The sequence below is a fragment of the Melanerpes formicivorus genome, unplaced genomic scaffold (assembly GCF_026170545.1).
Source record: "Melanerpes formicivorus ecotype bairdi unplaced genomic scaffold, bMelFor1.0.p_v2 SCAF_125, whole genome shotgun sequence".
Taxonomy (NCBI): Eukaryota; Metazoa; Chordata; class Aves; order Piciformes; family Picidae; genus Melanerpes; species Melanerpes formicivorus.
Window position 1 is genome coordinate 1 of NW_027142477.1, and position 16217 is coordinate 16217.

Here is a 16217-nt window from a genome sequence, read left to right on the forward strand (position 1 = left end):
AGGCACTACCAATTCAAGGACTCTCCTCTGAGTCCACCTTCTGGACTGCTAAGCTTCTCCTTGCTTACTGCTGTACTGGCTTGAGGATTGTCCTCAAGTGAGGGCATGTCACCTGTGCAGAAGGAGGTGGTGACTGTCAGGCAGCACCACACAAGAAGCTTCCTTCTGTCCCTGGAAGAAAGGGCACAGCCTGGAGGCTTTTGTGTCTTTTAGAGCAACAAGAGCTGTAGTCAGAAGGGTTAAATGCAAACCACAACATAGCAACAAATCCAAAATGATGAAATTATTTGGGTTGGAGAAGGCCTCCAGGAGCATCCAGTCCCACCAGCAGCCCGACCCCAGCATGGCCACAAGGGCCATGGCCACACCTCCCCTGAACACCCCCAGGGATGGGGACTCCACCACCTCCCTGGGCAGCCTCTGCCAATCCCTGTCCACTCTTGCAGCAAAGAAATTGTTCCTAATCTTCAGCCTAAGCCTCCCCTGGCACAATTTCAGGCCATTTCTTCTCCTCCTGTCATCTGAGACTAGGGAGCAGAGCCCAGCCCCCACCTCACTGCAACCTCCTGTAAGAGAGCTGTAGAGAGCAAGGAGGTCTCCCTCAGCCTCCTCTTGTCCACACTAAAACAACCTGTCATGCTTTTGCATGGGTGCCTTTAAGAACTATGAAGCTGAGAACCTCCAGGAGGTGCAGAGCATCCAGGGGGGGGACAGGAAATTGTAATCTTTTGATATTCAGAATCACAGAGCTGTCAGGGCTGGAAGGGAGCTCAAGGCTCAGCCAGTCCCAACCCCCCTGCCATGGGCAGGGACACCTCACACCACAGCAGGTTGCTCACAGCCACCTCCAGCCTGGCTGCAAACACCTCCAGGCAGGAGGCTTCCACCACCTCCCTGGGCAACCTGTGCCAGGCTCTCACCACCCTCCTGGGGAACAACTTCTTCCTCACAGCCAATCTCAATCTCCCCATTTCTAGTTTTGCTCCATCCCCCCCAGTCCTATCCCTCCCTGACACCCTCACAAGTCCCTCCCCAGCTTTCTTGCAGCCCCCTGCAGATCCTGAAAGGCCATAATTAGGTCTCCTGGAAGCCTTCTCCTCTCCAACCTGCACAACCCCAGCTCTGGGAGAGTTGGAGAGGCTGAGGGAGCTGGGGTTGCTTAGCCTGGAGAAGAGGAGGCTCAGGGGAGACCTTCTTGCTCTCTGCAACTCCCTGCAGGGAGGTTGTAGCCAGGTGGGGGTTGGTCTCTTCTCCCAGGTACCCAGCAGCAGAACAAGAGGACACAGTCTCAAGCTGTGCCAGGGGAGGTTTAAGCTGGAGGTGAGGAGAAAGTTCTTCCCAGAAAGAGAGATTGGCCACTGGAATGTGCTGCCCAGGGAGGTGGTGGAGTCCCCATCTCTGGAGGTATTTAGGAGGAGACTTGCTGGGGTGCTTGGTGCCATGGGTTAGTTGATTAGGTGGTGTTGGATGATAGGTTGGACTTCATGATCTTGAAGGTCTCTTCCAACCTGGTCTATTCTATTCTATTCTATTCTATTCTATTCTATTCTATTCTATTCTATTCTATTCTATTCTATTCTATTCTATTCTATTCTATTCTATTCTACTCTCAGCCTGTCCTCACAGCAGAGCAGCTCCAGCCCTCTGCTCCTCCTCCTGGCCCTGCTCTGGACACCTTCCAGCACCTCCAGATCCTTCCTGGCACAGAGGCTCCAGCACTGGCCCCAGAGCTGCAGCTGTGGTCTCAGCAGAGTGGAGCAGAGGGGCAGAATCCCCTCCCTGGCCCTGCTGGCCACACTTCTCTTGCTGCAGCCCAGGCTCTGCTTGGCTCTCTGGGCTGCAAGTGCTCCCTGCTGGCTCCTGCTGAGCTTCTCCTCCCCCAGCACCCCCAAGGCCTTTTCTGCAGGGCTGCTCTCCAGCCAGTCCCTGTCATAATGCCTGCATCTCCAGTATAAAAGTGCTGCACAGGTAATTTCCTCCCCTTACCTCTTCTTCCTCTCTCTCCTTTCCCACCTGGCTCCCTTATCTCTGCTAAATCAAACTCACCCATGGCAAACGAACGAGTCCAGAGAAGGGCAACGAAGTTGGTGAGGGGCTTGGAGCACAGCCCTGTGAGGAGAGGCTGAGGGAGCTGGGGTTGCTTAGCCTGGAGAGGAGGAGACTCAGGGGTGACCTCATTGTTCTCTACAACTACGTGAAGGGGGGTTGTAAACAGGCAGAGGTTGGTCTCTTCTCCCAGGCAGCCAGCAGCAGAACAAGAGGACACAGTCTCAGGCTGTGCCAGGGGAAGTTCAGGCTGGAGGTCAGGAGAAAGTTCTACACAGAGAGAGTGATTGCCCATTGGAATGTGCTGCCTGGGGAGGTGGTGGAGTCACCCTCACTGGAGGTGTTCAGGAGGAGACTTGATGGGGTGCTTGGTGCCATGGGTTAGCTGTTTGGGCGGTGTTGGTTGATAGGTTGGACTGGATGATCTTGAAGGTCTCTTCCAACCTGGTTTATTCTATTCTATTCTAAAAACCACGACACCCCCCCAGTTCCCTCAGCTGCTCCTCTCCAGCCCTGTTCTGCAGCCCCTCCAGGGGCTTGGTTGCCCTTTTCTGGCAGTCACACTCCAGCCTCTCAGTGACAGTGATCAAGAAGATGAGCAGTAGCTGACGGAAGGTAAATGCAACAACTGTAAAGCCTTTTCTCAAGTGGAGAGAAGAGGAAGGGAGGAGGAGTGGATGGGAAGTGCATGGCGTTGGGTATGAACCTGCGAGCCAGAGCTGGCATTTCTCTTTTACCTCTAATTTCCCCATTTGTTTGAGCCCGCAGTGTTGCTAAACATCACAATCAATGGCTCAGCAGGAAGCCCCCTGAGCAGCAAAGCCCAGCTCCCCGAGCCTGCTGCTGAGAGCAGCCTGCATGCTCTGGCTGCCGCTGCCCAGCAGGGCTGCCAAGGGGGCAGTGAGGCGGATAACACATATTGGCATGGGGAAGTGCTGCTCAAGACCTACATTTGCTTTGCAGAGCAAACAGCCCCAACAGACGGAAAGATCCAACCTGGCAGGCCACCCAGGGCTCCACAGCAGCCATGCCAGGGCAAATGGAGCTGAAACCTGCTTGTGTGCTAATAAAGTAGATGGGGGAAGTCATGAAGAGAGGAAAGGATTCACTTGTTTCACAGCTGCAGCATGCCCAGCAGCACAGGCTCCAGGGGGAAAAATCATGGTGTCATGGAATTGTCAGGGCTGGAAGGGAGCTCAAGGCTCAGCCATTCCCAACCCCCTGCCATGGGCAGGGACACCTCACACCACAGCAGCTTGCTCACAGCCACATCCAGCCTGGCTGCAAACACCTCCAGGCAGGAGGCTTCCACCACCTCCCTGGGCAACCTGTGCCAGGCTCTCACCACCCTCCTGGGGAACAACTTCTTCCTCACAGCCAATCTCAATCTCCCCATTTCTAGTTCTGCTCCATCCCCCCCAGTCCTATCACTCCCTGACACCCTCAAAAGTCCCTCCCCAGCTTGCTTGGAGCCTCCTGCAGATCCTGCAAGGCCACAATGAGGTCTCCTGGGAGCCTTCTCCTCTCCAGCCTGCACAACCCCAACTCCCTCAGTCTGTCCTCACAGCAGAGCAGCTCCAGCTCTCTGCTCCTCCTCCTGGCCCTGCTCTGGACACCTTCCAGCCCCTCCAGATCCTTCCTGGCACAGAGGCTCCAGCACTGGCCCCAGAGCTGCAGCTGTGGTCTCAGCAGAGTGGAGCAGAGGGGCAGAATCCCCTCCCTGGCCCTGCTGGCCACACTTCTCTTGCTGCAGCCCAGGCTCTGCTTGGCTCTCTGGGCTGCAAGTGCTCCCTGCTGGCTCCTGCTGAGCTTCTCCTCCCCCAGCACCCCCAAGGCCTTTTCTTTAGCTTTAAAGGATGCCTCTCTTCTGTAACTCAGGGAAGAAGGGATTGCTGCAGATCTCAGATCTCAGCTCTGATACTGGTAAAGCCAAGCTGAGATTTCTCAATTCATACCAAATTCTGTTAGCCTTCTGATTTGTTTCAGCACTGATGAAAGCTTCTGGACTTTGTTTGGAGGGGACATGTCCCCAGGGAATGACAGAAGCCTTAAAAATCATCCCTCTCCAACCCACCAGCCATGGGCAGGGACACCTCCCACCAGCCCAGGCTGCTGAAAGCCTCCTCTGGCCTGGATTGAAACCCTTCCAGGGATGAGGCATCCACAGCTTCCCTGGGTACCTGTTCAACAAGGCAGGAGCTGTGATGGATACATCTGGCACATGCACACTAGCCACAACTCTGTGGGGGTAAGGCCATAAAGTGAGGAGCACTGGGGATGAGGTAACAACACCACCTTGCAGAGAGGCCAAAGCAGCTGCCTCAGCCATAGGGTGCAGAAGAATGAAGCTGACTGGGAGAAGACTGGGAGAAAATGCTCTGAGCTGTGGATGTTGGTGTGGGCAGGCTTAGCTGCAGTGGGTACTGTGCTGTGAGAATGATAGTCACTGTCAGCTCACTTCAGAGGAGCAGCCTACAGATCACTCAGGGAAGCAGCCTACATGTTCTTTGTGTAGGAATATGCAAAGCACCACAGAACTGTGGAGGCTGGAAGAGGCCTTTGAAACCATCGAGTCCAACCTCTCCCCCAGAGCTCACAGCCCCAGCCCTGCTGCTGAGCCACTGCCACTACCCCACAGCCCTCAGCACCACATCCATGCAGCTCTGAAACCCCTCCAGGGATGGGGACTGCAGCACCTCCCTGGGCAACCTGGGACAGAGACTGAGAGACCTTGCTGGGAAGAGATTGTTCCTAATCTCCAGCCTGAACCTCCCCTGGCACAGCCTGAGGCTGTTTCCTCTCATCCTGTCCCTTGTTGCACAGGGGCTATTGCCCCATCAGGAGATTTCTGTGTGCCTGTAGAAGCTCTGACCTTGACTCCTGCTTGAAGAACAGTTCCTAGGAAAGGCCTGAGCACCACCATGCCAAGCCATTTTCCTCCTGAGGGTGAAGGTTTTCTTGTTTCAACCTTCAGTTTGCAATCTCCTGGTGAGTGGAGGGGGCTGTGTGAGACAGGGCTCCCAGCCTGCCACAGCTATGGACCATTGGCACATCTGAGCCACTTCCATGGGGCTGACAAATAGAGCCTTGGCAAAAATGTAGCTTGAGGGGGATGAGGTTTAGGATAGGATAGGATAGGATAGGATAGGATAGGATAGGATAGGATAGGATAGGATAGGATAGGATAGACCAGGTTGGAAGAGACCTCAAGATCATTGTGTCCAACCTATCATCCAACACCACCCAACCAACTAAATTATGCAACCAAGCACCCCATCAAGTCTCCTCCTGAACACCTCCAGTGATGGTGACTCCACCACCTCCCTGGGCAGCTGGCTTTCCCTGGCTGGAAAGTAGCCCTGAGGAGAGAGACTTGGGGGTGCTGGTGGACAAAAAGCTCAACATGAGCTCTCAGTGTGCACTTGCAGCCCGCAAAGCCAATCAGATCCTGGGCTGCATCAGGAGAAGTGTGGCCAGCAGGTCGAGGGAGGTGATCCTCCCCCTCTACTCAGCCCTGGTGAGACCCCACCTGGAGTATTGTGTCCACTTCTGGAGCCCCCATTGCAAGAGGGATGTGGAGGTGCTGGAGTGTGTCCAGAGAAGGGCCACAAGGATGAGCAGAGGGCTGGAGCTGCTCTGCTGTGAGGACAGACTGAGGGAGTTGGGGTTGTGCAGGCTGGAGAGGTGAAGGCTCCCAGGACACCTCATTGTGGCCTTCCAGGATCTGAAGGGGGCTACAGGAAGGCTGGGGAAGGAAATCTCAGGATCTCAGGTAGTGACAGGACTAGGGGGAATGGAATGAAGCTGGAGGTGGGGAGATTCAGGCTGGAGGGGAGGAGGAAGTTCTTCCCCAGGAGAGTGGTGAAGCCCTGGAATGGGTTGTGCAGGGAGGTGGTTGGGGCCCTGTCCCTGGAGGTGTTTAAGGCCAGGCTGGATGAGGCTCTGGCCAGGCTGATCTAGTGTGGGGTGTCCCTGCCCATGGCAGGGGGGTTGGGACTGGATGATCCTTGTGGTCCCTTCCAACCCTGAATGAAACTATGGAACTATGAAACATTCCAATGGGCAATCACTCTCTCTGTATAGAACTTCCTCCTAACCTCCAGCCTAAACCTCCCCTGGCACAGCTTGAGACTGTGAGCTCTTGTTCTGCTGCTGGCTGCCTGGGAGAAGAGACCAACCCCCACCTGGCTACAACCTCCCTGCAGGGAGTTGCAGACAGCAATAAGGTCTCCCCTGAGCCTCCTCTTCTCCAGGCTAAGCAACCCCAGCTCCCTCAGCCTCTCCTCACAGGGCTGTGCTCCAAACCCCTCACCAACTTTGTTGCCCTTCTCTGGACATGCTCCAGCAAGTCAACCTCCTTCCTCAACTGAGTTGAGTCCCAGGAGAGCTGTGCCAAACAGGCTGAGCCCCACCCTGGTCCCATGATGCTTGACAGTCAAATGGATGTCTGTGTCACCAGGGTAGCATCTCCCATGCACACTCCAGAATCATCCAGCTAAGGAACCTCAGAACGAGCTGTGGGCAGCCTCACCACCTCCCACAGCTGATGGAAGCAGAGAAGCAGAGAATGGATTAGGTTGGAAGGGAACTTAAGAGATCATCTCCTCTAACCTCCCTGCTATGGCCAAGAGCAAGGACACCTCTCAGCTAGACTCAGCTGCTCAAGGCTTGATCTAACCTGGCCCTGAACACCCCCAGGCAGGAGGCAGCCACAGCCTCCCTGGGCAGCCTGTGCCAGAGTCTCACCACCCTCAGACTGAAGAGCTTCTTCCCCATCTCCAGTCTAACCCTGCTCTGCCTCAGCTTCAAACCATTCCCCCCTGTCCTGTCTCCAGACACCCTCAGGACAAGTCCCTTTCTGTAGGATCCCTTCAGGTATTAGAAGGCAGCTCTAAGGTCCAAGACCCTTAAGAGCTCATGGGAACAGAGTCAGCAGAGTGCTTGGGGAAGTTCTTGTATCTCAGTGTCCTGTGGAAAGTAGGCAGCCCGTTCCCTAGGAATGCTTTGGAAGAGCACCTCATGGTGTGACGGATCACACAGGGAAAGAAGATGCCATTGGCTCATTAGATGAGTCCTCTCTTAACCCCACAGCTCCACCTGGCACTCCTGGCCTCAGTACTCCAACAAAGGCAGAGCAGAACAGGGATCAGAATGCTTGGGAAGGACTAAATTCCTGCAGAAGCACTGAACAGAATCACAGAAAGGCTTCAGCTGGAAGGGGTCTTACAGATCTGCCAGTCCCAACCCCCTGCCATGGCCAGGGACACCTCCCACCAGCACAGCTTGCTCAAGGCCTCATCCAGCCTGGCCTTGAACACTTTGAGGGATGAGAAGTCCACAGCCTCTCTGGGCAGCCTGTGCCAGTGTCTCACCACCCTCAGAGTGAAGAACTTCTTCCTAATGTCCAATCTAAATCTCCCCTACTCCAGTTTCAAACCATTGCCCCTCATCCTATCACCACAGCCCTAAAAAGTCCTCCTCCAGCTGTCTTGTAGTGCCCCTGAGACTCTGAAATGCAGCTCTGAGGTCTCCCTGGAGCCTTCCCTTCTCCAGGCTGCACAGCCCCAACTCTCCCAGCCTGTCCCCATAGCAGAGGTGCTCCATGCCTCTGATCATCTTTGTGGCCTCCTCTGGACCTGCTCCAACAGGTCCATGTCCTTCTTGTGTTGGGGCCCCCAGAGCACCCAGGTAAGGGTCTCCCAGGAGAGCATTTCTTTACTTCCCTGTTGCTTTCTGAATCATTTGAAGTTTCCTGCACTTTCTGGTGCTGTTTCCCTGCCAAGTTTTGGAACTTTCCAGTGGCAAGAAGTTAAAATCAGGAATTCACAACAGAGGCACAAAAGCCTACCAGCAACCCCCTAAAAAGCATCCACCAGAACACAAGAGAGACATGGACCTGCTGGAGGAGACCACCAGGATGATCAGAGGGCTGAGAACCTCCCCTGTGGGGACAGGCTGGGAGAGCTGGGGCTGTGCAGCCTGGAGAAGAGAAGGCTCCAGGGAGACCTCAGAGCAGCCTTCCAGTACCTGAAGGGGAGCTGCAGGCAGCTGGGGAGGGACTGTTCAGAAGGGGCTGTGGGGATAGGCCAAGGGGCAATGATTTGAAACTGGAGCAGGGCAGAGTTAGGTTGGACATCAGGAGGGAGTTCTGCACAGGGAGGCTGGGGAGACACTGGCACAGGCTGCCCAGGGAGGTGCAGTGGGTGAGGTGGAGGCCTCATCCCTGGAGACATTCAAGATCAGACTTGATGTGTCCCTGCATAGCCTGATCTAGTTGGAGGTGTCCCTGCTGCCTGCAGTGGGGTTGGACAAGATGGCCTTGGAGGGTCCCTTCCAATGTATATATAAATACATATAAATGTACCTACAGCACCCACTCTGCTTCCCTTCTGCAGGTGCCTGCTGAGGATCCTCTCAAGCAAGCTGTCCCAGGCTGTGTGAGCACCACAGAGCACTGGTGATGTGGTGACCTCCTTCTCCATCTGAGAGGGACAACCACAACAAGAGCTCCACAGCCACAACAACTGCTCCACAACCACAACTGGACAGCAGTGTCAAGAAAGTGCTCAGTCTCTGCTCAGTGCTGCAGCTGGGCTCTGGCCTTGCCTTCCCCTGTGAGGACAGGGAATACAAGAGGCATCTGAGATACAGATTTGTGACAAGCAGCCAAGCAAGATTCCTGACTTTTCCTGGCTACTCCTTCAAGCATCTGGAAGCAAGAGAGCAGCACTCAGCATCCCTTGGAGCAGTGTCTGCTGGCCACACCTTGGAGGTCACTGCTATGGCAAACCCCAGAGCTGAGTGGGGGTGACTGTGCTAAGGAGTCCCCTCACCCACTGGGGCCTGAGCCTCTCCAGTAGCTCAGGCTCATCAAGAGCTCCCTCCACTGCCATCGAGGTCCAGGTGTTTACTGAAACATCTGTTCCTTGTACAACCCAACTCCTCCTCACAACCTCCCTGTGCTCCCACGCTGGAGGAAGCCTCTCACCCCCCTAGGGTGGCAGCTGAGGGACAGCAGCAGAACTTCCAGGACACCTCCAGTGGTGAGTGAGGGCAGCAGGGGGTCACTGGGGGCTGGCAAGGAGGAGGAAAGAGTCCAGGCAGGGAGGTGCAACCCCTGCCCCAGCTGGGGAGGGCTCTGCTCCCGGTGAGGATGAGGAGTGGCATGGCAGGGGGGAGCAGAGAGAGATTTCAGGGGCAGGTGGGGTATGGCCAGCACCTGCTGGCTGATCCCCTTGGCCCCTGCTCCCTCCTGGCCATGGGAAGGGCTGGGTGAGCTGGCCCTTGCAGGAGGAGTTCCTGGGGTCCCCATTGACTCTCTTCCTTTCTGTTCCAGCCCTCCAAGGCATGACAGAGGGCATCAGCCTCTCTCCATTGCCATGGGGGCAATTGAAACTAGAGCAGGGCAGATTTAGACTGGACATGAGGAAGACAATCTTTAGAGTGAGGGTGGTGAGACTCTGGCACAGGTTGCCCAGGGAGGCTGTGGCTGCCTCCTGCCTGGAGGTGTTCAAGGCCAGGCTGGATGAGGCCTTGAGCAGCCTGGGCTGGTGGGAGGTGTCCCTGCCCATGGCAGGGGCTTGGAAGTCAATAATCTCTAAGGTCCCTTCCAATCTAAGCTATTCTGTGGTGTGTGATCAATAGGGAATTCATTTGTAGCTGAAGGAGAAAGGTTGCTGTTAGTGTGTAAAAATCATTTAAAGTTTCCTGCTTAGCAAGGGCTTCATTTGTATTCCTAAAGATGTGTCACTGCTGGGTGCTCACAGAGTCTGTCAGCCAGGGTGGAAAAGACCTCAGAGATCATCAAGTCCAACCTATGACCTAATACCCAACACCTCCTGACAACTAAACCATGGCTCCAAGGGCCACATCCAATCTCCTCTTGAACACCTCCAGGGATGGGGACTCCACCACCTCCCTGGGCAGCACATTCCAATGGCTAACAACTCTCTCTGGGAAGAACTTTCTCCTCACCTCCAGCCTAAACATCCTCTGGCACAGCTTGAGACTGTGTCCTCTTGTTCTGCTGCTGGCTGCCTGGGAGAAGAGACCAACCCCCACCTGGCTACAACCTCCCTTCAGGTAGTTCTAGAGAGCAAGAAGGTCTCCCCTGAGCCTCGGCTTCTCCAGGCTAAGCAACCCCAGCTCCCTCAGCCTCTCCTCACAGGGCTGTGCTCCAGACCCCTCCCCAGCCTCCTTGCCCTTCTCTGGACACCTTCAAGTCTCTCAATGTCCTTCTTGACCTGAGGAGCCCAGAACTGGACACAGGACTCAAGGTGTGGCCTAAGCAGTGCTGAGCACAGGGCACAAGGACTTCCCTGCTCCTGCTGGCCACACTCTTCCTGATGCAGGCCAGGATGCCCTTGGCCCTCTTTGCTGCCTGGGCACACTGCTGGCTCCTGTTCAGCTGCTGCCAACCACTACCCCCAGGTCCCTTTCTGCCCAGGTCCCTCTGCTCCCATGGCTAGGAGCTAACCTCGTCTTCCCAGGAGCTGCTTTTGTTTCCCTTTCTCTCCCAGTGCAGCCCCAGTGCTCCTCTCCTGTTTTGCCCACGCATTTGTCTGCAGTCGTTTGTGGTTTGCAAGCAGACCTCTGCAGGAGCTCTGCACTTGCTTCCCAGGGTATGAGGCAGTGCTGAAGGCTGTGCTGGGCTGAGCCATGGCTGGAGCAGGCCAAGTGATTTAACACACCAGGACTTCAGGTAGGGTGTGACCGGAGGGGGGAACGCAGCCCACCCAGGGCTGGGCCTGCCGGGGCCCAGTTCCAGGACATTCAGCAGCAGGCTTTGTGCCTTCAACCCCCCAACAAAACACAGCATCAAAAGGTGAAGAGTTCAGCCACGGAACAAACAAGACCTCTTTAAAACTCCGTGGCTGGCTGCAGGCAGAGACAAAATCTGATGTCATTGGGTGGGAACTTCCCCTGGCTGCGTGCGAGCAGCGCCGCGGAGATGGGATGCAGGATGGGAATGGAGGCACAGAGGCTGCTCTGGGGCTGCAGGGACACAGCCCTGACAGCAGAGCTGCACCAGCTGAGCTGCACCAGCAGGGACCAGACCAGACCAGGTTGGAAGAGACCTTCAAGATCATCGAGTCCAACCTATCATCCAACACCACCCAACCAACTAACCCATGGCACCAAGCACCCCATCAAGTCTCCTCCTGAACACCTCCAGTGATGGTGACTCCACCACCTCCCCAGGCAGCCCATTCCAATGGGCAATCACTCTCTCTGTATAGAACTTCCTCCTCTCCTCCAGCCTAAACCTCCCCTGGTGCAGCCTGAGACTGTGTCCTCTTGTTCTGCTGCTGGCTGCCTGGCAGAAGAGACCAACCCCCACCTGGCTACAACCTCCCTGCAGGGAGTTGGAGAGAGCAAGAAGGTCTCCCCTGAGCCTCCTCTTCTCCAGGCTAAGCAACCCCAGCTCCCTCAGCCTCTCCTCACAGGGCTGTGCTCCAGACGCCTCCCCAGCTTTGTTGCCCTTCTCTGGACACCTTCCAGCAACTCAACCACCTTCCTAAACTGAGGAGCCCAGAACTGGACACAGGACTCAAGGTGTGGCCTAAGCAGTGCAGTGTACAGGGGCAGAATGACCTCCCTGCTCCTGCTGGCCACACTCTTCCTGATGCAGGCCAGGATGCCCTTGGCCCTCCTGGCCACCTGGGCACACTGCAGGATCATGTTCAGTACTCTCACAGACAGGATTGACAGAGCTGCACCAGCAGAGCTGCACCAGCAGGGCTGCACCATCAGAGCTGCACCATCAGAGCTGCACCAGCAGGGCTGCACCAGCAGAGCTGCACCATCAGAGCTGCACCAGCAGGGCTGCACCAGCAGAGCTGCACCATCAGAGCTGCACCAGCAGGGCTGCACCAGCAGAGCTGCACCATCAGAGCTGCACCAGCAGGGCTGCACCAGCAGAGCTGCACCATCAGAGCTGCACCATCAGAGCTGCACCAACAGAGCTGCCCCAGCAGGGCTGCACCAGCAGAGCTGCACTAACAGAGCTGCCCCAGCAGGGCTGCACCAGCAGAGCTGCACCAACAGAGCTGCCCCAGCAGGGCTGCACCAGCAGAGCTGCACCATCAGAGCTGCACCAGCAGGGCTGCACCAGCAGAGCTGCACCAACAGAGCTGCCCCAGCAGGGCTGCACCAGCCGAGCTGCACTAACAGAGCTGCCCCAGCAGGGCTGCACCAGCAGAGCTGCACCAACAGAGCTGCCCCAGCAGGGCTGCACCAGCAGAGCTGCACCGTCAGAGCTGCACCATCAGAGCTGCACCATCAGGGCTGCACCAGCAGGGCTGCACCAGCAGAGCTGCACCAGCAGAGCTGCACCAGCAGAGCTTTCCTCTTTTATCCCTTCTGACAGTTCTTCATCTGCCACGAATTGGGGCCCACACAGCTTTCCATCCCTCGCCAGGCTGCTGTCACATACAGCCTGCCAGCTAATCTGATTTGCAAAGTTGTCAATCACAGCATCGATTAGGGGGCAGATAATGCTGCTAATGCAATCATTACATGGCAAGCAGCTCCTGTGCTGCAGTCTCTGAGCGGCTCCTGGGGCCCTCTCGATGCTGCAGGCAGGGCTGGCTGGGGCAAGCTGCCTGTGGACAAAGCCCCTGCAGCTGGGCTTTCCTGTTGCTATTGACTGGTTGCTGCGACCTCAGTCCTGCAGAGCTTTAGGTTCACAGTTCAGAGTTTTGGTCTGTCTGCAGAGCTGGAAAATAGCTTTGCCCACAGGAGATTTCAGCCTAACTGAGGCACCCTTAGAGCAAACCCCTGGAGAGGAGGATATGTGGGAAGAGAAGGCTCTGAGGAGACCTTATTGGGGCCTTCCAGTAGCTGAAGGTGGCCAAGAGGGCCTATGGCATCCTGGCCTGCATTAGGAAGAGTGTGGCCAGCAGGAGCAGGGAAGTCCTTGGGCCCTGTGCTCAGCACTGCTTAGGCCACCCCTTGAGTCCTGTGTCCAGTTCTGGGCTCCTCAGGTCAAGAAGGACATTGAGAGACTTGAAGGTGTCCAGAGAAGGGCAAGGAGGCTGGGGAGGGGTCTGGAGCACAGCCCTGTGAGGAGAGGCTGAGGGAGCTGGGGTTGCTTAGCCTGGAGAAGAGGAGGCTCAGGGGAGACCTCATTGCCCTCTGCAACTACCTGAGGGGTGGTTGTGGCCAGGAAGGGGTTGGTCTCTTCTGCCAGGCACCCAGCAGCAGAACAAGAGGACACAGTCTCAAGCTGTGCCAGGGGAGGCTCAGGCTGGAGGTGAGGAGAAAGTTCTACACAGAGAGAGTCATTTGTCATTGGAACGGGTTGCCCAGGGAGGTGGTGGAGTCCCCATCCCTGGAGGTGTTCAAGAGGGGATTGGATGTGGCACTTGGTGCCATGGTTTAGTCATGGGGTCTGTGTTGATAGGTTGGACTCGATGATCCTCGAGGTCCTTTCCAACCTAAGTTATACTGTGATACTGTGATACTGTGATAGAGAGGAGAGGTAGATTAGCTGTGAGGAAGAAGTTGTTCCCCAGGAGGGTGGTGAGAGCCTGGCACAGGTTGCCCAGGGAGGTGGTGGAAGCCTCCTGCCTGGAGGTGTTTGCAGCCAGGCTGGATGTGGCTGTGAGCAACCTGCTGTGGTGTGAGGTGTCCCTGCCCATGGCAGGGGGTTGGGACTGGCTGAGCCTTGAGCTCCCTTCCACCCCTGACAGCTCTGTGATTCTGCAAACAGGCCAGAGAAACAGATTTGAAAGAAAAATGTTTCTTCTGTTGATGTCTCCAATTGTCACCACTCTCTCTCTTTCTGATAAGAAACAAAGGTTCTCTACACGAGCCTGGAGAAGAGAAGGCTCCAGGCAGACCTTAAAGCAGCCTTTCAGTACCTGAAGGGGCTCCAGGACTGCAGGGGAGGGACTTGTGACAAGGGCTGGGAGTAACAGCAAGAAGGGCAATGGCTTTGAGCTGGGAGAGGGGAGATTGAGACTGGAGATGAGGAAAAAGGTCTTGCCAGTGAGGGTGGTGAGACAGTGAAGTGAGGGAGGTTGTGGAGGTGTTTGCAGCCAGGCTGGATGAGGCCTTGAGCAAGCTGGGCTGCTGGGAGGTGTCCCTGCCCATGGCAGGGGGTTGGGACTTGATGATCTTCCACCTAATCCCATTCTAGGATGGTATATTTTTGCCCACCCTGCTAAAACTTCCACACTGGTTTCTTTTCTCACAGAAAGATGAATTTTGAGCTTGAGAAGTTTTGTCTCTCTGCTGTACCCCGAGGACATCAGTCCTCAGAGCTGGGGGAGATCCAGAGAAGCCATCCAGCTCTTCTGCAGTTGCTTTTCCAGGAAGAATGGAATGAATACTTCAGCTTTTAAAAACCTTGGGCTTCCAATTTCCCTTCTGTGATTTCTGTTGTGATTAATGACCCTCAAGGAGCAGCAGTGGAGAGCAAACAGCCTCACGACTGGCGCTGATGTGCAGAGAAATCTATCAGCAGTATTCAAGTGCCAGATCCACAGAGGTCAATGAGCTCTGCAGGCTCAGACTCCTTCTCTGGACCTACAGAGTGTGCATCATGAAGAGCTCTCTTGAAAATCATCTCTCTGAAAGTGTTTGCCTCAGGGCATTTATTAGGTTCAACAAGAGCAAGGGCAGGGTCCTGCAGCTGGGGGGAGGCAATCCCAGGCACAAATGCAGGCTGGGCAGGGACTGGCTGGAAAGCAGCCCTGAGGAGAGAGCCTTGGGGGTGCTGGGGGAGGAGAAGCTCACCAGGAGCTCTCAGTGTGCACTTGCAGCCCACAAAGCCAATCAGCTCCTGGGCTGCAGCAGGAGAAGTGTGGCCAGCAGGGCAAGGGAGGTGATTCTCCCCCTCTGCTCAGCTCTGGGGAGACCCCACCTGGAGTCCTGCCTCCAGTTCTGGAGCCCCTATGGCAAGAGGGATCTGGAGGGGCTGGAAGGTGTCCAGAGCAGGGCCAGGAGGATGATCAGAGGGCTGGAGCTGCTCTGCTGTGAGGACAGACTGAAGGAGTTGGGGCTGTTCAGGCTGCAGAAGAGAAGGCTCCCAGGTGACCTCATTGTGGCCTTCCAGGATCTGCAGGGGGCTCCAGGAAGGCTGGGGAGGGACTGCTCAGGATCTGAGGGAGTGATAGGACTAGGGGGAATGGAATGAAGCTGGAGGTGGGGAGATTGAGGCTGGAGGGGAGGAAGAAGTTCTTCCCCATGAGAGTGGTGAAGCCCTGGAATGGGTTGTGCAGGGAGGTGGTTGGGGCCCTGTCCCTGGAGGTGTTTAAGCCCAGGCTGGATGAGGCTCTGGGCAGCCTGATCTAGTGTGGGGTGTCCCTGCCCATGGCAGGGGCGTTGGAACTGGATGATCCTTGTGGTCCCTTCCAACCCTGACTGCTACTATGATACTATGATACTACTATGATTAGCATGAAAAAAGGACAGCCTGCATGGCTGTGACCTTGCCAAGCCATCTGGGATGCCTTCTACCCACAGTCATTAATATGTCCCATATTTCAGGTCATTTAAAACTTGCTTGACCCAAAGCCCAAAGCTTCACACTCTTCCTTTTCCAGTGTGGATTATTCACTTTGCTGAATGGAAGAAATGACAAAGAATAGCAACACTGGGCCCAGTTATTCCATGCCAAACCTGCATGTATAAAAGCTTCAATCAAGATGGGTTGTGTTCAATCAAGATGGGATTGTTGTCACAGAAACACAGAGCCACAGGTTGGCAGAGGTTGGAAGGGACCTCCAGAGATCACCCAGTCTAAGCCCCTGCCAGAGCAGGAGCACCCAGGGCAGGGCACACAGAACACATCCAGGTGGGGCTGGAAAGGCTCCAGAGCAGGAGACTCCACAACCTCTCTGGGCAGCCTGCTCCAGGCTCCAGCACCTTCACAGGGACAAAGTTTCCCCTCCTGTTCCCCTGGCACCTCCTCTGCTCCAGCTTGCCCCCAGTGCCCCTTGTGCTGTCCTTGGCCATCCCTGAGCAGAGCCTGGCTCCAGCCCTGCACATCTTTATCCCCAGCAGTGAGGGCAGCCCTCAGGCTGCTCTGCTCCCAGCTCCCAGCCCCAGCTCCCTCAGCCTGGCCTCACAGGAGATGTTCCACTGCCTGCAGCAGCTCTGTGCCTCTGGGATGGACTCTCTCAAGCAGTTCCCTGAGGTCCTTCTTGAGCTGAGGGGCCCAGAAC